The sequence below is a fragment of the Amblyomma maculatum genome, chromosome 7, assembly GCF_055883805.1.
Source record: "Amblyomma maculatum isolate TAMU_Amacu chromosome 7, ASM5588380v1, whole genome shotgun sequence".
Lineage (NCBI taxonomy): Eukaryota > Metazoa > Arthropoda > Arachnida > Ixodida > Ixodidae > Amblyomma > Amblyomma maculatum.
The window spans coordinates 100,519,658-100,528,068 of NC_139350.1; the positions used below are offsets into that span (position 1 = coordinate 100,519,658).

General features: G+C 41.5%; 1 non-coding gene across 1 annotated transcript; it reads left to right on the forward strand.

Moving 5' to 3' along the window:
* Nucleotides 1-3,539: 3,539 nt before the first annotated feature.
* TRNAP-CGG (transfer RNA proline (anticodon CGG)) lies at nucleotides 3,540-3,612 on the forward strand. The gene has a single exon. It is a non-coding gene; the product is annotated as a tRNA-Pro (tRNA).
* Nucleotides 3,613-8,411: the final 4,799 nt, after the last annotated feature.

An 8,411-nucleotide genomic window follows, 5' to 3' on the forward strand; every position in this document is an offset into this window, starting at 1 on the left:
TCTTGTGGGAATAGAGCAACGGACGGTTGGCTGACACACGTGTCACCAAGTTCGTGAATGTGAAAAGCCTCAGATATGAGGCGTGAGGTCAAATCTTTATATTTGGCGATAATTGTGGTTTGGTTCAAACACGCCTCACAGTCCTTGCAAGCGATGGAATGCGTGACTATATGTTATTTCGGCATGACTGGTTTTCTATGTGTTTGGCGTGTTCGCGCAGTCTATCATTAACGCACCGTCCATCATTCCACCGTCTATCATTAACGCACCGTTTCAACATGAACCAACCAGCCCGACAAAGCCCTCTTGTTGAACTAATTCAGAGCTCTGTTTATCACCCGCAGTCAAAGCGTTGAAAGGTGCCACTCGGTAATGAAGCGCATAATGAGCGCTCTGATCTTTGAGAGTAAACGCCGATTTGCTATTCGCTTTCTGGACAGGCACTTATGAGGCTACCGGATTCAGCCTGGCAGAGCTCGTGTACGGGCGGAACCTACGCTAACCGTTACGACTGTTAAGGGAATCATGGCAGCCAAAGTACAAACCCAACAGTAGTAGAGTACATACTAGACTTCCAGGAAGGCTTCACCGCTGCCGAGAAATCGCAGAAGCCAGCATGAAAGAGGCACGAACTATGGCGAAAAGTTACTACTACCGAAATGCGAAGTTTCAGTCGTGTCAAGAAGGGGATCAAGTGTCCATCAAGAACGAATAAGCTCGAGGTTCAGTGGGATCGGCCGTTCAGAGTGGTCAAAAAGCTTCCAGAGACGAACTACGTCATCGAGAGGAAACGAAGGCGCAGGGAGATCATCATATATCAGCACAACCTCGTGAAACGAGTGCGGGCGAGATTCAGACAGTCAACGTGACTTTTAACGATAGTGAGATTCCTCGGCTGGGCGGCCCTAGACAATGTATTCAGGCTTACGAGGTTACGAGAGTAGCAGTGCCGGCTGAGGGCCTGACTAAATCGCAGTGGGCTGACTTGAACAGCGCGGATAGCACGCGAGAAAAAAAAAAAAAAAAAGAAACAGGTCTTCATGATTACGTTGTTTTAGACAATAATTAAATATGAAGGAAAATATTTGGACGCTGCGGTCACGGCATTGCCATCGCTCTCGGAGGCCCCGAAGCTGCAGGGGCAGAAATAAAGTGGCAGTTGACAGAGACAGGGTATGTTGGGCCGCTGCCCTCTTACTGGGTAGCAAATTGTGCTGCTTTTGTCACGAAAGACGCCCCATAATTGAAGAAGCATCCTATCACGAGAATTCTTCGAGTGTCGCCTGCTCTGGAAATGGGCCTGAGTCTTCTGTCTTTCTTAGCAGCGAACTCCAGAAGCGACAATTCAGGCGATCGCTCTCTTGCTAGCCGCGGAACGTTGAACCTGGGGAGGGATAGAGAAAGCAATCACGCCTCATCCCGGTTGTCATCCACGTGTCCCCTGCGTGTGATGCGGAACTGAATCTTCCCTTTTTATTTCACAGTGGCAACCAACAAATTAGACGCAATTAAGCCATTGCACTTTTCGAAGTGGCGAACGGCGGCGCCCGCCTGAGCCGTTTGAGGCAGACAGGTCATCGCTCCCTCCTCGTGAGTACGATAGGAAAACGAAAACGACTTCCCAACGCAACCCTGTAGTCCGCGCGTATCCGGCCTCCTCTTTTTGTGGGTAATTAATTAATAAATTTATTTATTTTCAATACCGGCCCTCATGGCCCCCAGGGCATTATTGAGGGGAGTGGTACACAAATGTAAAATCAAACTGATAAAAACGAAGGTAATGGATACATACACGTGTCTACAAAAATTTATAATAATGATTGCGAAAAAAAAAAAAACATACTGGCTGCAAGAAAATACACGTTTCAAAAAAGTGATGCAATACAGTAATTAAGAAGAATAAAATGACAAACAAATAAATTCACAAAACAAGTCGAAAAAAGATGCCAATAAACACAAACATATTGGTAGAAACATTGAGCAAGGAACTGGGTATGATGGCAGAAGGCTATAAACGAAACCCACAACAAGGGAACAGAGCTGAATACACAATACTAGAAAAGAAGTGAAACAAATGAGGCTATGGTAGACGGTGATATAATGATAATTTGGTCTTAAACTCATCAGCGTCATTTGCTGCTACCATATCTCGTGGTAGGTGGCTCCACTCCGACTATGTTTTCAGAATGAAATAATTTATGCAGGATGTTGTACGGCAACGAGGAACTTTCCGTGAGTGATCGATGCGGGATGATGCACATGTTGGCGTAGTGATCAATGCGTCTTTAAGAGTGAAATTCATGTAATTTAAAAAATATATATGCACAGACGTGACACTTTTCTGCGCAGAGCAAGAGGGGTTAATGACATGCTATTTTTGATTTCTGTAACGCTGGAAGAGCGATCATAGTTACGTGAAATAAAACGTGCTGCTCTATTTTGCACACCTTCTAAAAGGCGTCAATAAGCGTGTTAGTGAAAGCATCCCATACAGAGTTCGCATATTCTTGTTTTAAGAACCCTGACAGGGGCTGGTGCTAAGTAAAAGTTGCGTTTAAGGTAACCGAGCATGCGGTTGGCGGTTGGTGTGTGGTTTCCAAGTCAGATATGATGTCAGAATGACGCCGGGAAGTAGAAATAGTGTAAGCAAGGGGATTTGAATTTTGCGATGGGTAAAGCGCACTAATTTACATTTAATCGTGTTAAGCGTCATTTGCCATTGTGAGCACCATTTGGAGATAGTGGTTAGGTCTGCCTGGAGTAATGCAACGTCATTAGTATTCTTTATTTCTGGGTAAACAACACAATCGTCCGCAAAGGGTCCTACTGAAGATGTTACGTTGTTAGGCAGGTCGTTACAATATATATACAAGGAATAACATAGGACCGATGACGGAACCTTGCAGTACGCCGGAGATAACAGAAATATATGAAGAGTTAAAGCCGTTAGCGTGTACATGATGTAATCGGTTAGACAAAAAGCTCTCGATCCATTTCAGTACATTGTGGTCAATATTAAGCATACTTAATTTGTAAAGAAGCAAGTTGTGCGACACTGTGTCAAATGCTTTGCGGAAGTCTAAATAAATACAGTCAGCCTCATTTCCACGATCAAGTATGAAGTTAATATTCTCGTAAGCAGAGGTGGGCATTTGACCTCAAAAAGTGCAACCTCACCCCAACCTCAATAAAATTTCCTGACCTCACTCAATCTCACGTTTTGAGGTTTTGGTTTGACCAGGTGACCTCGCCTCAATTTTTTTGATGCCACCACGGACCTAACTCAACCTCACCTCAAACTCAAAGTATGAGTTTGAGGTACGCTACCTATGGCTTCAAGGCAGTCTTGAAGCCATAGGTAGCGTAAGAGGGTTCTAGCACAGCTGTCGCCCTCGCTCTTGATCACGTTCTACGTGACGCTGGCGGTAACAAAGGACGTTCCACGTTCGCCGCTATGGCTGAGGGTGGCGCTGGTGAACACTCTCAAGGTACGTATACAGACAACATAAATACCCAAGCAAGTAGCAGGGGAGACAGCGGCCGATGTAGCTCAGTTGGAAGAGCACCGGACGCGGTATTCGGAGGTCGTGGGTTCGGTTCCCACCATCGGCACGTTGTTTTTTCTTCTACTTTGTGTTTAATTATCTTTCCCCTAAACAGATTACATTGCTAATTTCAGTGCTTATCCAAGTAAACTTTAAAATAAAAAAAGACATAAAGTACCATCCCCAACGCTTTCTTTGGCCTCGCCGACTGTTGGCTTCTTTCCTTCACACACATATATATATATATATATATATATATATATATATCTTACGTATATATGGAAGTTGTAGTACCATAACATTCTTTTATCAAATTGACTTCTCACGTGGAACTTATCACAAGAGGCGGACGGAACAAAATGTTGCCATATGCAGAGACGCTTAGTGACGAAAAGTTAAAGCGTGCTTGACTTTTGATTTTGTGCTACTTTCGATAATCCTGACGAGTGGGTTGTGCTGCATGGAACAAACGCCGCGACAAATTATTGGAAAGATTACCCTCCATGCTACTTATAACTAACGATGGATTTGCAGCCCCAAAACAGTCCTTTTATCGGTGATGTAAATAAAAGAAATAATACGTTGGATTAGAGATAATTCGCACATCACCTTGAAGGGCTGAAAGAAGCTCAGCTACTGGTTCCTTTGTCCACACTGCTTTTTGCCGCAGTGAATGCATTCCAAGTTTACAGTGCTTTTCGTTTTTTTTTTTTTTTTTCATGGCTAATGTAACGGAAATGGTCTTCAATGTCTTTGTCAATTCGACAACTGCGCGCGCACACATCATTATCGGCATATCTAGATTTTTTCGCTATTTCTGCCATAACCACACCTGCCATAACCGCAGTCATGTCATGCACCCTCGACGCCGAACGCAACAATGCGATAGACCTCGAAGAAGAAGAGCAGACCTCAGCTGGAAAGGGCGGAAACTCCCGTCATAAATTACAGTAAGTCGCCGACCACGGCCATGGCTGCCTGTCTTCGCTTGAAAAAGACGGCCACGGTAAATGGCGAAGAACATCGCATGTTGTTTAGATGCTGCCTTTTTTTTTTTGTCACCGAATAATAATAATAATAATAATAATAATAATAATAATAATAATAATAATAATAATAATAATAATAATAATAATAATAATAATAATAATAATAATAATAATAATAATAATAATAATAATAATAATAATAATAATAATAATAATTGCCACAACACATTGTGATACATACAGGCTCGGGCCTGTCAAAGCCAAGAGGAGGCTTGCAGGACTATAGGCCCGGCAAAATCGGCGGCGAAAAGTAAAGGCAACAGAATATCAGGGTAAGTAGACACAGGCACTGAATTACAAATACTACTAAGGAAGATACAGTGTATAAAAGAGAAAAACATTGGAACTTGCAAGTTTCCTGCGTCATTTAGAATTAAAACTTCACAGATTTGTTTTACGGTGGCTTTAAAAGTAGCGGACAACACCTGATCAGGAAGCGTATTGAATATTGTAGGGACATATACACATCGTCTTGCTTTGCCGTATCTGGTTGGCGACCGTGTAGCGTTGACAATTCCGTAGTGTTCTGGCAGAAACTGTTCTCGTCTTGAAAGCAGGATTCCAAAAGTGCCGAAGAATAACAGTTTGCTTATATAAACTTTTTCAAAGGACGGAAGGACGGTACTTTTCAACATATATTTTAGAAGAGCGTCTACTTATACGACTGTATGCAAGTGCATACATGATTGTCTTTTTTACCGATAAAGGAAAGAAAGATTTAACTGGTTTGGTTTGGTTAGTTGGGTTTAACATCCCAAAACGACTCAGGCTATGAGAGACGCCGTAGTGGAGGACTGTGGAAATTTCGACCACCTGGGGTTCTTTAACGTGCACTGACATCGCACAGCACACGGACGCCTTGCTTTTGGCCTCCACCGAAAAGCGGCCGCCGAGGCCGGGATTCGATCCCGCATCCTTGGGAACAGTAGTCGAGCGCCATAACCACTGCGCCACCCCGGCGGCGCAGTGGTTTTAACTGTAAACAGTAACCATGCCGTTCTACGTAATCTGCCGCAAACGTAAGCCATGTGACTATGCCATGAGAGATCGCTATCAAAGAGTTATTCCCTAGATAGTTTATACAATCAACATTTGCAACTGGAGTACAATGGCAGTCTTTATCATCGTGGGAGTGCAAAAAAAAAAAAAAAACGATTCACTCAGTACTGTTGTCTTCAATGGGTTTCTAAAACAGACCAGTTTTGTTCTTTGTTGGTCCACCAAAAGACCATTCATGGAAAACCAGTTCATTGCAATACAGATATTTTCTCGCAGTAAAGCAACAGCACTTTTGCAGGAAATATGCTTCGTAAGTAAAACCGTATCGTCGGCGTACTGAAAGACCAAGTGCTGACGCGAAGTCATTGATAAATAAATTGAAAAGCAATGGATAGGCCCTTGAGGAACCCCAGCCCCCAACATCTGATGGCTGCTTTGGTGGAATCAAGGGCTACGACTTGTGAGAGATCTTCTATATAACTTCTCAATAGGTCATGAAATGGGCCCCTAAATCCAAGCAGGTATAATTTTTGAAACAAAATTTTATGATTTACTGTGTCAAATGCCTTGGCGATATCTAGAAACATGCAAATAGATTGCGATCAAAAGTTGTATACAATTCATCTGCAAATTCTTCGAGAAGTGAAAGCGTTCCACGACCTTCGATGAAACCGGACTATCGGCCAGATAGAATGGAAAAGTTTTTCACAAATGATGTCATGCACTCTAGAATAAAGTTTTCTAAAATTTGGGAAAGTACTGGCAAAACGGATATTGGTCTATAATTCTCAAGGCTCTCTCTCTTGCCACCTTTGTGTATTGGTCTCACAATCGCTGTTTTTAACATGTTGGGTATTGCGGCAGTCTCTAAGAATCCGTTAAGGATAAAAAGAAGAATATTCTCAAGATTTACATAGTTTCTCTGAAGTAGAGACGCTGCAATGCCATCAAGACCAGGTGGTTTGTTACGTTTCAATCTAAAGATTATGCGCGCCAGGTCTATTGCCGACAGTCTCGGTAGAAAGGCGGATGCAGATATAGAACGTGTCCACGAACACCCATCTTGTGGCGATACACACGCGAGGAGAGCATGTTGCCGGGCTACTTGGTGATCCATTAAATAAAAAATTTAGCGCAAAAATAGAACACAAAGGACAAAGATGAACACATAAGACGTTTGACAAGCGCTTGTCAAACACCTTATGTGTTCTTCTTTGTCCTTTGTGTTCTATTTTTGCGCTAAATGTTTTATATAATACACACGCGAAGTGTTTGTTGAACAATTCAGCTGGTTTTTTGGGGACTGCCTGAAAAAATTGCACTAACAGATGACTCATTTCTCTTAACGCCCCTTAAATTGTTGATCAGTGACCAGGTTTTGGCGGGGTTTTTGGCAGCCAGTTTAAATTGCTCACGGTAATACTGCCGTTTAGCGGAACGAATAAGCGCAACAGCTCTATTTCTTACGGCTCTGTAGTCTATGTGCAGTTCACGATTTTTAGGGGCGCGTTTACACCGCTTCCATAACCAATCCCTGTACAAAATTGTCTTCATATTTGCTGCATTAAAGCAGCTATGATTACGCCTTTAGTTTTTGCGGATGACCCGCTTCGAAGCTTGTTCAAAAATTTTTAATTGTTGGCAGAATAAAGAATAAACTAAATCGGGGGGATTAGACCTACATAACGCCGACCAGTCAAAGTTCCCAATTAGATTGTCTAATTTGCGTTGATCGACTATAGCCACGCTCAAGTCATTTAGAGCGGCGTTAGAAGGGGACGGCCCTAGAGTCTTGCACTTAGTCGGCAAACGGTAAAGTAATGATCGGCTGGACGTTGAGTAATGACCGCTGAAGAAATATTGCAGTTTGGAGCACGTACGTGTCTATGTGATCTAGACAAGACTGAACTAATCTACCGCCAAGCAGTTCTTCGCGAGACTGTGCGATGATAACATTTTCTATGCCGCAAGCTGAAAAAATGGCTAGGTAATCTACCATAACCGTTTTAGTAGGACACAATGCATCAACGTTCAAGTCACCTGCTATGCAAAATTGATCTATTGTACTATTGTCCTGTAAGATTTTTTCCAGTTCCAGTAGGAAACGGCTGATACTTTTTGATGGTGGTCGGTAAATTGCCACCAACATTAATGACGTTAGCTTGGAGCAAAGTTTCAACGCTAGGCACTCTGCATGTGCAAATGATATATCTATCCTAGATACATCTTGCCCTGTCCGTTGAGGTGGATGTAGCAGGCCGAGTCCATTCAGGTCCTGTGAAATGTGCAATGTATCAGGGATGTGCCCAGCGCATCGCAGCGCGTTATAATAATAATAATAATAATAATAATAATAATAATAATAATAATAATAATAATAATAATAATAATAATAATAATAATAATAATAATAATAATAATAACAATAATAATAATAATAATAATAATAATAATAATAATAATAATAATAATAATAATAATAATAATAATAATAATAATAATAATAATAATAATAATAATCAATCAATCAATCAATCAATCAATCTTTATTTAATGTGCGCAGGAACAACCATGTGGTCTTTGTGCTGCAGCACAAAAAAAAAATGAAAAAGCACAAACATGTTTACACACACAGAGAGAACACAAAAAAAAGAAATAAATAATACATGAAATGAAACTGAGACGAAAAGTATCACGGAAATTAAGCAAACAATGAGTATCATCACTTATATACACAGTGAGAGAATTTTTTAGCACACCAGGAAATAAAGAAAAAAAAAAGAACGGTAGGTAGAAGAGAAAAAAAAAAAAAAACAGA